The 19107-nt window shown below is 31.8% G+C and overlaps 1 long non-coding RNA gene across 5 annotated transcripts; it reads left to right on the forward strand.

Annotated features, from left to right (window-relative positions):
* The first annotated feature begins 14353 nt into the window (after positions 1-14353).
* Positions 14354-18694, forward strand: LOC146944426 (uncharacterized). Of its 5 annotated transcripts, none has more exons than XR_015025929.1 (7): positions 14377-14652; positions 14734-14945; positions 15109-15149; positions 15252-15324; positions 15520-15829; positions 16029-16116; positions 17425-18694. It is a non-coding gene; the product is annotated as an uncharacterized LOC146944426 (long non-coding RNA). The 5 variants fall into 5 exon arrangements; XR_015025932.1 differs by having other exon boundaries at positions 14385-14652; positions 15520-15723; XR_015025931.1 differs by having other exon boundaries at positions 14432-14652; positions 15520-15695.
* The last annotated feature ends 413 nt before the right edge of the window (positions 18695-19107 follow it).

The following is a 19107-nucleotide window of genomic DNA, read 5'->3' on the forward strand; positions in this document are numbered from 1 at the left end:
TCTATGATCACTTTAACATTTAGGTCATAAAACCTATATGTTTCGTTATTTATCGCATACCTGATGAATACATATTCATAGGCTCTACTAGTGAGTTCAACTCTCTTGGGGTCCAGGATCTAAATATAGTCCAGACAATCCCAAGTTCAAAAATAAGACAAATTGGATTGTCTTTTCTTCAAAAATTTCTTAATTAGAATTTTTGTTCTTAGACTTGGGTACTCTATAAATTTCAATTTTCGTTATAAAAAATTGAACATTCAAGCATATCAATTTTATTTTTCAAAGTTCACAGTCATCAATAAATATGATAAAAATATCATTTTATCATTTCTAATTTATGTGTCATCAAATTAACACATATCATTATGTTTAGAGATTCATATCCTCTAAATTCTAATTTATATGAACTTTTGATTCATATATCTTGACTGCAATAAATAAAATTGTTTAATTATATAACTTTGGAATTAAGTCCAAGTTACTCAAGTTTAAAATTAAAGGCTTGTTCACATATTAAAATCACACAACTAGTAAAATAGAAGGAGGATTTTAATTTTGAATCTACCATTAAAGGTGCAATCTTTTTCCACAAGGATGCATAGAGTACAAGTCACTAGACCTGTTCTTATAGGATCAAAATCCTAAAATAATTGAGTGCTCAATTTTATATACGTCTACCCAAAATTGATGCTTCAGCTTATAGTTATATCAAATACGTATTCTTGCATTAATTTACCAAAATATTTAATTCATGTGTGCTGAACCGAATCAATTTTTGATAGCGCAGGCATACTGTTACGTGGTACACTCAACTTTCCATTATAACCTTAGCATCCTTTTTGTCATTGCATTCTACAAAAATTTTCAATACTTGACAATTTAATATTATCCTACTCGATCAGCTCTTTGTTATGCTGAATTGTCTTTGTCAATTGTCAAGGGTCAAAGTAGAAAATAAAAGACGATGCAGCAACACTTGAAGGTTATATTTACTTAACGGTTAAGAGTTTATTTATTCACGCTGCAGTTTTAATTTTTTGAAAATAAATTTCAAAGTCGCATATGTGAATTTCATAGTGTTGTTGTTTACAACAAACACTTCGTCGTGTTCAGTCATAAGATGTAATTCTATAACATGATTTATCCTTGTTGTATTTAGGGACAATTAAACCTCAATAAAGTAACTTCTTCGGTAGACATAGCAAATCGAAACGTCTTAAAATTGTTGTTTTTTGGATTTCCAAACTGTTAAATTTGAATTTCCAAATTCTATCATCTACCGAAGTTGTTACTAGGTTGAGTCACGACCAGGTCGCTCTCTTTAAGACGTTTCGTGGCACTACCCAAAGTTGTGCAAGGTAGACTATCAACCACGCCGCCTCCAGGATAAAACAAGCCCAGCTACAACTGTTCGATTAACTACTGCGCTGTAGAAAAATCGTTCGAGAATTACACCCTCAAAATATGGCTCAATCGTTTGATCGAAGCCACTCGATACGGTACGTAACCGCTCTATTCGAAACCGTTCAAATTAATATGGTATTATTACCATTCTATTATGGTGCTGAGACCACTCAAATATGGTGTTACCACCATTCTAACTTCTCCAAAACATGAATATGGCACTACGACCACTCAAATATGGTGATACCACCATTTCTCTTTAAAATAATATATATATACTGTTAAGATCATTCTTTAATATGATCTTAATAGTACTCTATATTCCGAAGAATCATATATTATCGAAGGGACTATGAACTTAAGACCAAGGGACTCTGGTCTTAAGAACACTCTTAATACCGAAGGGACAGAAAGGAGTAGAAGCAGAAGAAACTTGTTAAAAACAAGTCGGAGGGAGAAGAGAGGAAAAAAACACAGGAAGCATCGACTGTGAATTTTCGGTGTGAAGAATCAAATGGGGCGAGCTCTCCTTTTATAGGGAGAGTTTGTAACAAAAAACGAGTGACTTGGGGATTAAGTCTGCTTAATCCTTAAGCAAACGCGTTTTATTTCTTAATTGGATATATCCGGAAGTTTCTGGATATGCTTTTGGATCGGGTCGGATCGTAACAAATTTATTTGTTACGCGTAGCGCTTACGGATAATGATTAAATTAATTAATTAATTAATTTAACATTTTCAAGTGACAAAAAAATATATATCAATTTTTTTAAGCGTTCACCCGTTCACAAAATTGGGTACCCCAAGGGCACACCCTTGGAGGTCACTTTTCCCATATATAAACACTTACTAGTTGGGGTGACCCTCCAATGTGGGACATTTTTAAGTCACACCTACACACTAGTTCTTTCATAGTGTTTTTCTTTCCAATTTTCTTCACTAGAATTAACTAGTGTTCCAACAATAGTTAACTAGGATCTTCTCAATTGGAATGTTCCTATTTGTGACAGAAAGCAAACAAAAGTCATTTACTCAAATAGCCATTGAAGCTCAAGAGTGAAAAGACATGATTAATGAATTTTGAAGACATACTTGATCAATGTTTCAGTGACCTTAGAAGGACTAGCAACCATAAATTCGCGCTTTGTTCTTTGAGTATAAGAAAGGTGATAAAAGTCCATTCATTGGGTGCATATAATACCAGAAAAGAACATTGATGAAAATGAAAAATGAAACAAACACAACATCAGCATCAAAGAAAGAAGCCTTGTGTTGTTTGTTTGATGCTCCTTTTCAAAGCACTCAAGAAAAGTTGATTCTACTTGCAAAATAATTAGAGCGATGATGATAAAAATAAAAGTAAGATTAATATTGCATTTTGATTAGGGAACTCAAACATAATAAAAACATGTGGTGAATCTGAAGAATGAAGATGGAATCTAGCATCACAAAGTTCAGTCATAGTTACGTACTTTTTGAGTGTTCTATGAAAATTTAAAAGTTACAGGTACCAGATCGTTTTCTGAATTTTGTAGTATTTATATATGAAACTGTAATATAAATCTTTAAATATCTTGAAAAGCGGGGTAGGATCCCGGCTAAAATTGTTAAATTTATTAATCTTTAATTCGTTGAATTAAATTTAATTAATCTTTAATTCGTTGAATTAAATTTAATTAATAGTGTTAATTGGGATACCAATTCCCCTCTTTTCAAGTTTTTTTTTTTTTACATGTTGGAAATATTTCAATTGCAAACTTAAATACATTTTTTGTTTACAAAACTTTTTACTTTTTTACAAAACTTAACTCAAATTCTAATGAAGTCATTTTTTTTATCATCAAATATGCATGTTAGAAACATTTCTATTACAAATTGAAGTCAATTTTTTTATTATTTTTTTACAAAACTTAACTCAAACTCTAATGAAATGATTTTTCTCTTTGAGGCAAAGTAAACTCATTCCATTTCATTAGAAAAAAGGGAGCAATACAAAGAGGAAGATCATAAAGAACATTAGGGATAGATTGTAATAAAGATGTTTTGGCAAAGTTGTGATCGACGCAATTTGTTTTCCTCTTGACAAAAGCTCTATCACAAAAGCATACTCCAACTCCAAATTTCTCTTTAGTCAAGCAAAAAATAAATAGATTTCTCCTTTTTCTTAAAACAACAGTTATTTCTTTCTCTGAGAATTACTCAAACACACATAATCCACAAAACATGCAACATATTCCAAACTGATTTTGAGAAGCCGCCCAAAGCACCGAAGTGAAGACTATGATCAATCAAACTTAGAGGGTTCACTGAAGAAATACCCATCTATTGCCGAAGTAATAGACAAAAAGTTCCAAATTAGTCACATCCCACAAATAATTAGTTTAATTTTAGGGAACTTCTACGGTACACTCACAAATTAACGATCAATTTTTCATGTAAGAAATAGCTATTTTTCAATATTTATATTTTATAGAACATCATTTCGTAAGAAAAAACATCATTTCATTGTTTATAAGAATCATAATAATTTTTTACATATTATCGTAAAAAATAATCAATGTTCTCAATCATGAGTGATAAAAATTCAAAAAAAAAAATTAATTTTATTTCGTTGACGCTTTTGATGAATAAGATTTAGTTATTATAATTATAAGTGATAAAAAAACAATATTTTTCTTCAAAAAACAACTCATTTAACTATTAATTTAAAGAGTGAGTATACCGGTACACTCAAATATATTGGGTGTATCATAGAATTTGCCTTAATTTTATTGTTCCCCACAGTCAAACTTTATTGTTTTTTAAGCCGTCTAGTTTTATTGCTAGTTCAATGATCAATTTTATTGCTAGTTCAATGATCAATAATTAGTTCTTCATTGTTGTGAAATGTTCTTTTCCTTCTAATTTTTTTAGTTCTTTCTTTTAAAAATCAACTTATGTAATTTATTGGATTAATATTTAGTTAGTTCAATTGTCTTAAAATGTTCCCACGGTCAGACTTTATTGTTTTTTAAGTAGTCTAGTTTTATTGCTAGTTCAATGATCAATAATTAGTTCTTAATTGTTGTGAAATGTTCTTTTTCTTCTAATTTTTTTAGTTTTTATTGCTTTTAAAAATCAACTTATGTAATTTATTGGATTAATATTTAGTTAGTTCAATTGACTTTATTGTTTTTTTAGCAGTCTAGTTTTATTGCAAGTTCAATGATCATAATCACGTAATATTGCGGTAATTATATAAAAATATTTACGTTGGTAATATTATTAAATTTTTAAAGATATTAAATGAAAATTATCAGCATTCATGTAATGCTTCTATTAAATATTTATTATTTTTTTCTTTCTATCGAATTATTATTTTTTAATTATGCAAAAAATCGTGAAATATTTACAGATATGATAAAATTTGAAAACTACTGACTATTTTCAAAATATCAATTAAGGCTTTTATAAAAAAAAAATATATGCAAAACACGATTATATATTTGTACCGTGCATACTGCGGATTTTTTGTACTTATATCTACGTAAACAAATTTGTATTTATTGATGTGATAATATTTTTAAAACTCATAACTATTTTTGAAATATCATTATTAATGTAGTATGTATATATATATATATATATATATATATATATATATATATATATATATATATATATATATAAGTAATATGGTACGGAGTGTTGGGCGGTTAAGAGCCAACACGAGAATAAAGTAAGTGTAGCGGAGAAGAGTGTTGAAGCAAAAATCTTTTTGATGGATGTTTTAATGATAACAAACCTCGTGGAATAAATGATAAGTTTTATGAATGGTGATCTACTGATGTTTGCACTTGAGTTTTTGTTAAAAGAACAGGAATCACATAAGTGGATAAGATAGAAGCCACCCACATTGATAAGTGCATCATATCTACTCAACAATGAAGAATGAGTATATCATCAGTTGAAACAACAAGATCATATCTCCATGAAGATTCATAGCTCAAGAATCAAGATGGAAGAACTTGAAACATGATGGAAGAACTTACATCACAAGCTACACAAGAATGTGCTTGAAGTTATGTGACAAAACTCACATTGAGTTTTGTGCTATATGATTTCAAGATCTTCCATGGGTAAACAAGATAAAAGGAAACATGCATACAAGCTAGGAAGATTCTCAGAACCTCCTCAAAGTATCACACTTCCAAAGCTTCTGAAGATAAGAAGTTCAGAGTTCAGAATGTTCATAAGAATGGAGTTCATAATAATCATGAACATTAACCCTGAATATATCCATAAATATTAAAGGATTACTTCATGGACAAACAAGAATATTTCAAGTCATCGGTTACAAGCAATGATGCAAAGAAATATTCTTTTGGACTTCAAAGAAAGAATCATCTTGTTTGTCAAAACAAATGATCTCTCTTTTATATGCTTCAAGTAGTTTTTGAAGGGAATAAAGGAATAACCTTCATGAGGTTCAAAGTGTTGAAGAATATTAGTATGTTTATGAACATCAAAAAGTTCAGCACAAAGTACAACCGTCATAAAGGAATGAACCCAGAAGAAACATTCTGAAGTTCATATGTATGAACCCATAAGAAGTTCATAAGGCTGGTCAGAAGGTTCATTAGAGCAAACCCATAAATCAATGTCCACACCAAGAACATGCAAGAACAGATGTGACATGAATATATCTTATGCATACAATGATTTTGACTTTGGATCAAGAAATCATTAAAGGCATATATGGTGATTAAAGGATTAATGGACTTTGATAGTTCTTGGTATTTGTGCGTTCTTGAATGATTGACCAAGACACAAACAAAGTTTAAATCATACCAAGAAACAAGAAATCAAAGGACATAAAGACTTAAGAACTCAGTTAGAGTTCAGAAAGTTAAAAGAGTTCAGAGGGTTGGACAGAGTTCAGAAAGTTGTTCATGATGAACATCAAGAACCAAGCCCAGAAATTCATGAACCAAATGAAGAACATGCAAGGTTCACGTGACTTAAATAAAAGCCCAGTAAAGTACAATGACTAAAATCAATCAAGGAATAAAGGCATTTAATTGATTAAAGTCAAAGAGGGCATCTTCAATGTTCATTCAAGACTATGAACATTTGAAGTACAAAACATTAGGAATATTCCATCAAGAATATCATCCTAGATGTTTTCCAAGCTGCACTTCATAAATGTTTCACTATTAGGATTTGATTACATCAAATAAGAGTCTTACAAATCATCCTAAGTGAAACAAAAAGGAACATTCTGAAGTCCCCTGAGTTCAGAAAGTTCGATCCTGCTCCATGCTTTTTCTGACATGAACAGTACAGTTGTTGGAAAGAAAAAGGCAAAGCCAAAAGCAAGATCAAATCTGATTCAACAAGATTTCGACACATAAGGGAGTTGGTACTGTACAAAGCAAACCAAATCCCCTAAAGCATGGAATGAAAGTGACAGCTCCACTTTATGAGATCCTGCACTTGTTCCAAGACAGATTGCAAAGAAAATCTGACCCAGGAACATTCTGAAGTCGTACAAAGCAAATCTTCAAGTACAACCCAGAAATTCATGTGACATTCATCTGCAAAAAGCCCAGATGCATATCTGACCGTTCATCCACATGAACCCAGATGAAGATCATGATGAACACAACAACATTCTGAAGTATTCTCAAGAACACAACAACATTCTGAAGTATTCTCAAGAACACAACAACATTCTGAAGTACATCAGTTTTGCCCAGAATTCAAGTGTAAGTTGGTGGGTCCCAGGACACGTGGCACAAGACCAGTGGACACTCTCCAACGGCTACAAAGGTTCAAGAAACTCTATAAATAGAGATCAAGACCTCAACATAACACGCACCATTGCAAAGCAACAAGAAAAACAACATGAACATTGTTGTGAAGCTTTAGCAAAAAATTGATCATCACAAAGATTCCAAGAAGTCTTTTTAAGTGTAAATCAATTATCTTTCTCTTATCTTTTCAAAGATAAGTTCTTCTTCTTCTTCTGTTTGTTTCACAAACATTCAAACTCCAAACATCTTGTAAAGTCTCATCTAGCTTTAGGGGTACTAAAGTGTTAGTTTGAGTTGAAGGTGTAAAATTCTAAGTGGGTAACTTGGCAAGAAGAAAACAAAGTCTCATCTAGCTTTAGGGGTACTAAAGTGTTAGTTTGAGCAAAAGGTGCAAAAGTCTAAGTGGGTAACTTAGCAAGAAGAAAAGAAAGTCTCATCTAGCTTTAGGGGTACTAAAGTGTTAGTTTGAGCAAAAGGTGCAAAAGTCTAAGTGGGTAACTTAGCAAGAAAGTGCAAGCCTGCTGAGGCTAAGAGAATACAGTTGATGTAATTGTTCAAGTGAACAAGATTGTAAAGTGCAGGATTTGAGAGGTTATCTCAAACATCATAGTGGAAACTCTCACAAGATTGTGAGGAGTGGACTAACCCACATTGGGGGAACCACTATAAATTTCTGTGTGTTCTTTCTCTTCCCTATACTCTTTATTTACAGTATACACATCACACATAAACACATTTATTTATTTATTTATTTAAACTGTTTTTGTACTAACACTTCAGAACGTTATGAAGTCAGTCTCCAAACTTAACCATTCCAAGTTCACAACTTGAGAATCAATTTTAAGTTACAGGTTTAATTTTAAAAGGGTCACAATTCAAACCCCCCCTTCCTTGTGACTATTATATCCACTTCAAAGAGGATGTTGCGATAGATGAGTGGTAAGACTAGACAAGATAGGATTAAGAATGACACCATTAGAGAGAGTGTGGGGGTAACACCTATAGTAGAAAAGTTGGTAGAAAATAGGCTTAGATGGTTTGGACATGTAGAAAGAAGACTCGTAGATGCCGTTGTAAGAAGAGTAGATCAAATGGAGGAGAGTCAGGTTAAAAGAGGTAGAGGAAGACCTAAGAAAACCATTCGAGAAACCATTAGAAAAGATTTAGAGGTCAATGAGTTGAATCCAAATATGATTTTTGATAGAACACTATGACGTCATTTGATCCAAGTAGCAGACCCCACTTAGTGGGATAAGGCTTGGTTGTTGTTGTTGTTGTCGTCTTGAATATGAAGATAATAGTTATAATTTTGATCATCCTGTCTTATTTCTAACCTATTAGAATATGGTAAGACTCATACCCTTCATTAAATAAGTTGTGCAAATGTTTCTTTCATCTACCCTTTATATCTTTTTGTTGAATCAAAACTTTACCTTTTTCATGTTTAATACATTACACCTGGTCCAAGCTTTTTGTCTTTCCGGTCCTGTAACAAGCCTATATAAAATTTCTCTCTAATTGGTGCCTAAAGATTGGTATGATCCATCAAAAATCTTGAGCTCTTTCTCTATGCTTTTCCTAATTTTTCTTTTTAGGGTCTAAAAGTTACTTTAAAACAAAGTTAAAATAAAAGGTCTTTAAGAAATAAGTTAAAGCTGTTTGGTTTCTTTATTTTTTTTTTTTTAGTTTTAAAGCTATTTTTTAGTTAAAAGTTGTTCGGCAAAATATTGTACAAAACTTTAGATTTATTATTTTTTGGTGGTGTCCGGTGTTAAAACCCCGGACCTTTGCATATATTTATGCACTGTCCCTATTAACTGAGCTAAGCTCGCGAGGACAAAACTTTGATTTATTATGAATTTAAATAATAAATAAAAAAATGTTTAAAATATTGTTTGAACAAAAAAATATTTAAAATATTTTTTTTTACAAACACTGAATCTACTCAATGATGTTTATTTTATGTAACATGAATACAAATTTGTTTCATATATAAATGACTTGTTAAATATTTGAATAGAAGAAATAATTTAAGCAGGCTCAAATAATAACATGAATAATATCAAAATAGTTGGTTTTTTCTTTTCCGATTATACTCTATAATAAATTTCGTTATAAGAATACCATATTTTTGGTGTCATAAAAAAAGATAAGAATTTATATTATATGATATTATATTTGTTACATTGTTGGTGTCATTGAAAAAGATATGTTTAATTTTTTTGAATAAGAAAAAGATATGCACAGTTTGTTACAATATAAAAGTGCAAAATATATTTAAATATAATTTTTTTAAGCATCTATACTTGTACTTTTAATTGAAATCAAAATTTTATAAAAATAATTATATGCATTATGAAACACTAAAAATAAATTAATTATATGCATTAGCGTAACAAAAAAACTGACCGACAGACATAAAGTATTACTCTAAACGCTACTATGTGTGTGTATATATATTTGCGAGGTTGAAGAAAGGAAATAAAAATATTTGTGAGGTTGTGATGATTAAACGATATTGAAATTACATATATAAGTGATAAAAAGATAATAAAATTCCTTAAAAAAAAGATAATAAAATGAAATGGACCCTCCTTAAAAAAAATTAAATGGACCGCTTCAATAAAATAAAATAGGTTAAATTACCTCTTTGGTCCCTTAACTATTTAATTGGTTTCGGTTTGGTCCCTTAACTAAATTTTGAATTATTTTGGTCCCTTAACTTTCTCTTTTGAATTATTTTGGTCCCTTAACTTTCTCTCCGTTACACATTTTGGTCACTTCCGTTAAATTTAATTAAAAAACGTTAGGGTTTATAACTCATCAACAACACCATCAACAACAACAAGAAAAAAACCCAGAAACTCATAAAATTCATACACAAACCCAGAACTTCAGAAACAAAAAGAAATCCAAATTTTATAACAAAAACCATAAACAAGAAAAATCATTTCTAGCTCATCTTCCCAGAATCTTTTCCATACAAATTCCAAAAGCATAAACAAAGATCATAATCATAATCTTCATCATCTTTCAACTCTCAATAATCATAACCCAAAACCATAAGTCCAAAGGCCAAATAGAAAAACAGCAAATGAGGCACACAAATCGCACCACATCCATGACAGCAAACACAGAAAAACAACAAACACAGCAAACCGCTCACAAATCACACTCTCAATAATCATAACACAGCAAACACATCAATCGGTGAAAACAAAATCGATTATGGTTCTTCAATTGGGGAAAACGGAAAAACGATTAGGGTTTCAGAATTGGGGAAAACGAATTCAACAATTTACGATTTGAGAAAGAAATGATTTGATAAAGAAATTTTGCTGGAAATGTTGGAATTGTTGTTGCTCAAATGATTTGTTGAAATGATTTGATGAAATTGTTGTTGTTGAAATTGAGATTGGGTATTTGTGGTTGTTGAAAAGAGAAGAGAAGAAAAAAGATTTTTTTTTGCTGTGAGAAGATGAAGATCTGGAAAATGTGAAACACATCTGAAAATTTTAATGAAGAAGTTGAAGATAAGGAAAAAAATATAATAAAAATTTCCAGAGCCAATGTCATAATGACACGTGTACAACAGTTAATATTTTTTTATTAAACCCTAACGTTTTTTAATTAAATTTAACGGAAATGACCAAAATATGTAACAAGAGAAAGTTAAGGGACCAAAATAATTCAAAATTTAGTTAAGGGACCAAACCGAAACCAATTAAATAGTTAAAGGGCCAAAAAGGTAATTTAGCCAATAAAATAAAATAAAACGGAAGAAAAAAGCAAATTGAAATATAATATTATAACATAAAAGAAAAGGTTGCCATTGTGAGTTGAAGAGAGATGCTTGTGAAATAAATTACCGAGAAGTAGTTTTTGAAATAACATTCAACAACTTTTGATCAAAGCTCATTTCATTCAATTTTATGCATTCTAAAAAAAAAAAATTTAGAATGTACTTTATGAATATTGTGTTTGGCCTAACTTCTCCTTAAAAATGTAGAGAAGTTGAAAAAAAGCCGGGTCAAACGGTACCTTAGTTTGCTTCTCTTGGTCTTTCTGGCAAACAGACTTGTTGCTTGCTATGTCATCACCCCTCATTGTAACTCCGGCATCTGCCGCCACAATGAACCACCATCCACAGTCATAACTAACCCAAGGTCCTCACTCAACCGCCGGAGCCACCACCTCCAACAGCTAGTCATTGTATTTAATCAAACACTTTAGCAGAGTTGAATATATTTTGGAACAATATATTGTCTTCAGAGCCAAATGTTATGTGACGGCCACCATTATTAGCATTTTCTTCATCCATGAAATGAGGCTAAAATTGGTTTTAGTCCCTGCAAATATGCCTCGTTTTGGTTTTAGTCCATGTAAATTTTTTTTGTTGTTTTTTGGTCCCTGCAAAATATTTTGTTTTTGAAAATAGTCTCTCCAGGGACTATTTTTAAAAGTAAAATATTTTGCAGGGACCTTTTTAAAAATCAAAAGATTTTGCAGGGACTATTTTTCTAATAAATGGATTCATTCATCATTGCCACGTGTGCAAATCAACACAAAAGTGGGGCCAAGGACCAAAACCAAAACGAGACATATTTGCAGGGACTAAAAACAACAAAATTTTTTTACAGGGACTAAAACCAAAATGAGACATATTTGCAGGGACCAAAACCATATTTTAGCCATGAAATGACTATCAAACTAAGTTAATTTGGACAAACCTAAAGCCACGTTTAGTCGAATTGAGCTTGAAGAAGCTGAAGAAATGATATGAAACAAGGTAGATATAAATAGGCTTAAACCCATTTTTTATCCCCTAAGTTTGCAAAAGTTGCAATTTTGGCCCCCTATTAAAAAAAATGGCAAAAGTGACCCCCCATGTCTACCCCCTTTTGCAAAACGTCAATTTTGACTCAGTCAACCATATGTGGCTTGCCACCTGTGTATTTATTTATTTATTTTTTAAATTTATTTCCCACGTGTATAATTAGCTAATTCATAAAAAGAAAAATTTGCAATAATGAAGGAAAGGCACGTGGGATGAAGGAAAGGAACGTGGGAGCTTGTATTCTCCTTCCAACAGTAATATCAAGCTTTTAAGAACCCAAAATTATCCTCTATCAATCCAAACCAAACCTTCATCTTCATCTTCCCCTTCTTTCGTTTTTCGATCCCGTCCATTTTTTTTCCTTCAGAAAATCAAACATGGTTGAATATTCATCTATCATTCAATGGGTCAGTACTGAAAACGGAGAACTGGGTTTGTTTGTCACTGTGGTGTAGATTCTCCTTTGGTGATTGCTTGGATAGATGAAAACCCAGGAAGGAGATTCCATGGGTGTGGAAGATTTTTTCTGAAAATAAAATGCAATTTCTTCATGGGTTTTGAACTGAGAAGAATTGAGATGAAGGGTTGTGATACGATGGAAGAGGGAAAGATAAGGGGAGATGAAAGGAATTGAGGGAAAAATGGGCTAAAAACCCTAGAAAATAATAACAACCTATAAATCATTAACTTTATCATCTCCTAATTGACCATCTGTTCCAGCACCCCAACCCCATAATTTTTCTTCTGATTCTTCTTTCACTTCACATTTCACTTGTTCACTTTCTTCCATCAATCTAATGTACTAAAAACTATATTGGAATGTGTTATCAAACAGGTTGTGGCGCAGTTTGGTAGCGTGTACAGGTAGGTCTCATAGCTTCTTAGGTATACCAAACTCTCCTCATATATGGCTAATAACATTCAAAATTGTGATGAAGATACCAATTGTAATTCAATTTTGAATTCTTATTAAAGAAACGACAGATACTTTGTTGGGTAAAAGAAAGAAAAAAGGATGGTTGTATAAGATCCAAAAAGGAAAATGAAAAGGATGGCAGTGGTTTCAGTTCACCTTTGTTCTTGACTCCTGTTTTTTCAGTTTTACAGTGTGTTTAGCGGATGTTCCTTTGAATCCTAGGATCCTTGTTCTTTTTTGAGAAAAAAAAATGGAAGGTCTGAAAATGGAAGCAATGAAGAAGAAGATGAAGATGAAAAAGGAGAAGATGAAGGTTTAGGTCGGAAATTTTCAATTTCTGAAAAATAAAAGTAGAAGATGATGAAAGGAGAAGATGCAGATTTGGTTTGGAAGAGGAAGATGAAGATTTGGTTTGGAAGGAGAAGAGGATGGTGAAGCTCTCACGTGCCATGCTTTTTTTTTTTTGTGATTTTTTGTTTTTTTATTAGCTAATTATACGCGTGGAATTAAAGAAAATAGAAAATTAAAATAAATACACAGGTGGCAAGCCACATACGGTTGACTGAGTCAAAATTGACGTTTTGCAAAAGGGGGTAGACATGGGGGTTCACTTTTGCCATTTTTTTTAATAGGGGGCCAAAATTGCAACTTTTGCAAACTTAGGGGGTAAAAAATGGGTTTAAGCCATATAAATACCGTGGAGTCTCAATCTATGGTTATTAACGTATTTGTCTTTGACCGTGTGTGGAAAACTTTGTACAGATTTAGATCTTGGCCGAGTTTTATCATTTTTTTTGAGTGAAATATGTTTTTTTAGTCCTTACATTTTGCGTTTCTTTGAAGAATAGTCTCTACATTTCATTAAATGTTTTTAAAATCTTTACATTTTATCTCCGTTATCAAAATTATTCTTTGTTGTTAATTCTCTAACTGAATGTTGATGTGATAGTTAATGGGTCCCAATTATTTTAGAGTTAAATATGTTTTTGGTCATTATATTTTGCGTGACTTTGAAGAATAGTCATTATTATTTTTAAAAACATTTATTGAAATGTAGGGACTATTTTTCGAAGTCACGCAAAATGTAGGGACCAAAAACATATTTAACCTTAAAATAATTGGGATTCACTAACTGCCACATCAGCATTTAGAGAATTAACAGCAGATAACTGGGACTCACTAACTGCCACATCAGCATTTAGAGAATTAACAACAGATACTAATTTTGATAACGGAGGTAAAATGTGAGGATTTTAAAAACATTTCGTGAAATGTGGGAACTATTCTTCAATGGGGCACAAAATGTAAGTACTAAAAACATATTTAACACTTTTTTTTTTTTTTTTTACAAAATCGTTGTTTTCTTACTGTTTATGTAACGGTATAATCTACTAAACTAAATATAAAAATTAATGTCCGTTGATTTTACCATTTTGCCCTTCTGAGGGGCATTTTGGTCATTTAGAAAATGGTAAGGAAGGACAAACTGGTAATTTTACCGGAGGATTATATATATGCCAAACCACAATTTTTTCTCTCATTTTCTCTGCTCTTCCTCTCTCTAGAAATCCCCTAGAAACAAAACTCTCCTCCCTCTCTCTACTTCTCTCTCGGCCTCCCCCTTTCTTCCAATTCCTACCAAATTCATCAACCAAAGCCATTCCAAATCAACATGCAAGCTTGGAAACTTAATCCTGGTAAGATGTTAGCTCAAATTCAAGCTAATTTCTTCAATTTAGCTTTTTCAGGTTTTTTTACTTTCCCAATTTGAGTTTTAGGGTTCATTCTTTGCTGGAATTCCACCTTCTATCAACTAAAAGAGATGAAAAGAAATGAATAAATATGGCTTGATTCATGGAAGTTGGAAGTTTGGTTAATGGGGTTTATGGGTACGGTGGTTGAACCTGAGAGAGAATAGAAGATGAAATTCTCCCCTTTTTCTACTCAAGTTGTTGTTTTCTCAGCATAATTTTCGTTGGAAATTCATAAAGTATGAATTTTTTTCCCTTTTCACTTTCTGGGTCATCTTCATATACATTCAATTCAATGTTATTGTTAATCAAATTGTTAATTATGTTGTTAATGTTGTTGTTAATAATTGATCAATTGAATTGTTAATTTTTTGATTTAATTCTGTGATTTTGATTGTGTAGGTATGAAGAGGGTCAGAGAAACTGTTGAGGAGCTTCTTGATGTTAGTTTTCTTTTCTTCAAATACTTTGAATAAAAAAGTTTTGATTTTTCCATTGTTTTGCTTTACATTGAAAAAAAGTTTTGATTTTATTTGTTTTTTCAGGTTTATGAAGGAAACCAAGGTTGGCCCTTTATTGAAGAGGGCTCTTACAAGCTGCTGATTGAAACTATTCTTTGTAAAGAATTCAGAAATTTTACACTTATTTATATTTTTTCTTCACAATAAGTTCTCATGACTCATAAATGAAAATGTGTAATTATACATTGATTTTTTAACCAAACTGAAGTAGAAATGCAGCAGCTATTCCCATCCCATGAATTTTACAATTCTGAGAGATATCTATGTAATTTAATTTATGTGATTTGTGCAGACATTAGGTGATAACAAGGTGATAGTGAGGAAGCAGATAGGATCAAGGCCACCAAAATGTGATACAAGGTGCAGATTCTGGGGTCACTGTGAGGTTATTGAAGTTCCAGCAAATCCACGAGCAATGACTGAAAAGATCAACCCTTCAACTCTGTCTACAATTGCTTATGCTAGGAGGCAAGATAATTCCAACTATAAACCTATGGTTATGATTACTTTATGATAAAAACTTATATTTCAGAAAATTTGGTTGATTACATACAATAAATGCCAACTATGTTCTGCTTTAGGAGCCATCGTCAAGAAATCTTGTGAGTTAAAATTTGGTTGATTCACTCCTCTCTTTGGTGTGACTTGAAATTTGCTTTGAAACAAAATCTTATCATTGATTGTCTTTCATTATATATGGTATTCTTCAAAGGTTTATTTAGTTTTGGTTGGGGAAGATCTTTTCTATGTTTTCCTTACCTTCTACAGTGCAACTAATTTCCTCCTTTCTACATTTTACAGCTGAAACAATAATTTTGATACTCTTTGGATTATGTACAGCTCATAGAGGATACTTTTGGTGGTTCTAACTTCTCTAAATATATAATAGGTAATAATGCTTAAGTTGTCTGCTGTATTGTTGAGTTGATAAGGGAATGATAACAAAGATTTGATGCCATTCTTGTGTCTATGATGGTTAAAATTTGGTGATGTTATTGAAAGTTTTGCAAATGGTATTGATTTATTTATTTCTGGGAATGGTATTAAAGATTTGTTGCCTTTCTTATGCGTATGATGGTTCAAATTTGGCAGTGTTGTTAAAAGCTTTGCTTTGGTGTTGAAATGAATTTGAATCTTATGAGTTTGAATGTAACTTACCAAACTCAGGGGACTACTAGCAACTGTGAACTTGACTTATTAAAATCTAATTGATACTGATGGTTATTTATAAGCCTTACAAAAGTTACAATGTCACATCTCATGTTTTGTGCTAATCATGTTTGTGTCGTTAACGTACTTTGATTTTGTGGTTTTGTGGTTAATGTTAAGGCAATTCAATGACAATGAGCAAGACTTTTAGCTATTCAACTGAGTTTTGGAATTTGAAAAAAAAAATTGGTTGATTTGTTAAAAAGAATTTGTTAAAGAAATGCATTTTCGCTCTGTAATCTTGTGTGTAGAAGTACTTTTCTGATATAGCATCAATGCAGATTTTCTATGCAATGAATCTTTGAGAAGCATTTGAATTACATTGAGCATATTGTTGATCTGAAAGGAACCTTAGATTGTGTATGTTTTTAGTGAGTTGTGTATGGAAAATCCTTTGTTCATGCTTTCTGTTGATAATTTTTGGTTTGTGGTGGAGGAGTTTCTGGCATGGAACAAGACTTTTAGTTATTCTTTTGAGTTTTGGAATTTTAAAAAAATATTTGGTTGATTTGGTTGTGTGATTTTGTTAAAGGAATGCAATTACAAACCAATTGATAGAGAAGGATTTGTTAGTTGGTTATGGTGGAATTTTAAGAAATGTTGGTTAAAATTTGAATAGACCTACTGTTAGAAAAATGGTCATAAATATTTGTGCTAGCATCATTTTTGAGTGAAAATTGAACCATTGGAAAATAGACAAAATTTAACACGAAATAGGCTCTGGAAGAACTTAATTTTGTTATTCTATGACTGAGAAAATTGAGTTAGAAGTTTGTGCTGCTGAAGTAAAAATCTGAACTGTTGTTGTTGGAATGTTCTGTCATATCTCTCTGTTCATACACCAGTTTGGAATAGGACTTATACCAGTAGAAAGAAGACAGAAATTAACTTGAAATAGGCTTTGGAATTGCTTAATTCAATTATGTTATGATGGAGAAAACTGAGTTACAAGTTTCAGTTGTTGAATAAAAAATCTGCTCTAATGTAGTTGGAATGTTCATGTTGAAATATTTGGTGCACCGCCCGGATTGAAATGACAAGGATTGAAGCATATGTCTGGAGCTATGTGATGAAGTAGTTTTGCATCAAAAACAAGATAAGTATTTGTATCGTCTCCACAGGGATTAGTGCGACATCACGGATATTTCAACATCAAATATCATTCTAAGTAAAAAGGGTGATTGTTTGTTTGAATTTACAACTATGTTAACTAAATGCAAAAAGTAAAAGATGAGATTAATAAGGATTGAAACTTGTTAGGAGTAGCGTTCCTTAACCAAGCGTCACACGTAAACTAATGATCCATACGAATTCTAGCTTTATAAACAACATTATCACAATCAATTCTAAACTATCCTTCGTGTCCAAAGCGATATAATTAATTCTAAGGTATCGTTTAAACATTCGTGTCCAAATCCCTTAAACGATAACAAAGTCGATCGAATAACCTAATCGACCGTGTCCAGCCTGATTAAGTATCCGAAAGCATTTAACTCTTGATTATGGTGATTATCACAAGATTAACAAACTTGTCAAGAATGATATAACCTAAGATATATTGCTACTCTAGCTCTAGATTCAAGAGTTTGTGTCCAAATCATCTTGAATCTCATTGAAAGCATTAACACAAGAATAACAACAATATTGAATATAAATTGCTAGAATCATATTTTGCAAGATCAAAAGATTACATGTTAGCAAGAATCAAGTACCTCTCATCCCAACAAAGAGTGTTTAGCTACACATCATCATGGAAGCCTTGCAAGGATGGATTGAAAAGGAAGGAACCATTACACTTGTGATGTCTCAACAAAGGAATAAGGATCCAACTTCCAAAATCACTCTCACTTCATATGATCTACCCTATTTTCTCTCTAAGATATTACAATGAAAACTAAGAGAAAAGCTATGAAAAACTAACTAAGTTCTAAGACTATCTAATAATTTTCCCTATTGAACTACTAATATATATAATAAAGCAATCCCCAAAATATCTAAAAATAATATCTAACATAATATCTAATAATATCTTACATAAATATCTTACATAAATATCTTACATAAATAGCAAGTGGGCTACTTGAGTGAGGCTAAACTTCTATTTTAAAGGGCTGAGTTTTTTACACCTACGCTAATAGCGAAATATACGCTATTAGCGTGGTTGGTCGGCCTAAGTTCTGGCCAATTGCAGTGTGCCACGTTGGTCCTTGACCCTGTTCTTCACCCTTGGTACGCTAATAGCGTAGTCTTCTGGAGCTTTTACGCTAATAGCGTATTTCTTCAAACCCAGATTCTGCTTCGCTCCAGGTACGCTAATGGCGTACCTCTCTGGCCCAATTTCGCTAATAGCGTGGAATACGCTAATAGCGAATTCTTCAAAACCAGCTTTTGCTAATTTGCACTTTTTCATGATTTTTGGTCTTTGATCAGTGTCTTGAGGATAATTCCTGCACAAAAGGATAGAGTAAGATATATAAAGCGTAATAAGGCATTTAACACTTATTTCTCGGCTTTTCCGTCAATTACTTGCAGAACAAGTAACAAAAAGTGCTTAAAATATAACATGAATTTAACATTTTTTTGACACTTATCACTCTCCCCAACTTAACTCTTTGTTTGTCCTCAAACAAAGGATTGAAAATCAAACAAGTTAATGACAAGACACAAGTAC

Source organism: Medicago sativa, chromosome 2 (genome assembly GCF_051527215.1).
Source record: "Medicago sativa cultivar Bolivia chromosome 2, Bolivia_mono, whole genome shotgun sequence".
In the NCBI taxonomy this organism is placed as follows: domain Eukaryota; kingdom Viridiplantae; phylum Streptophyta; class Magnoliopsida; order Fabales; family Fabaceae; genus Medicago; species Medicago sativa.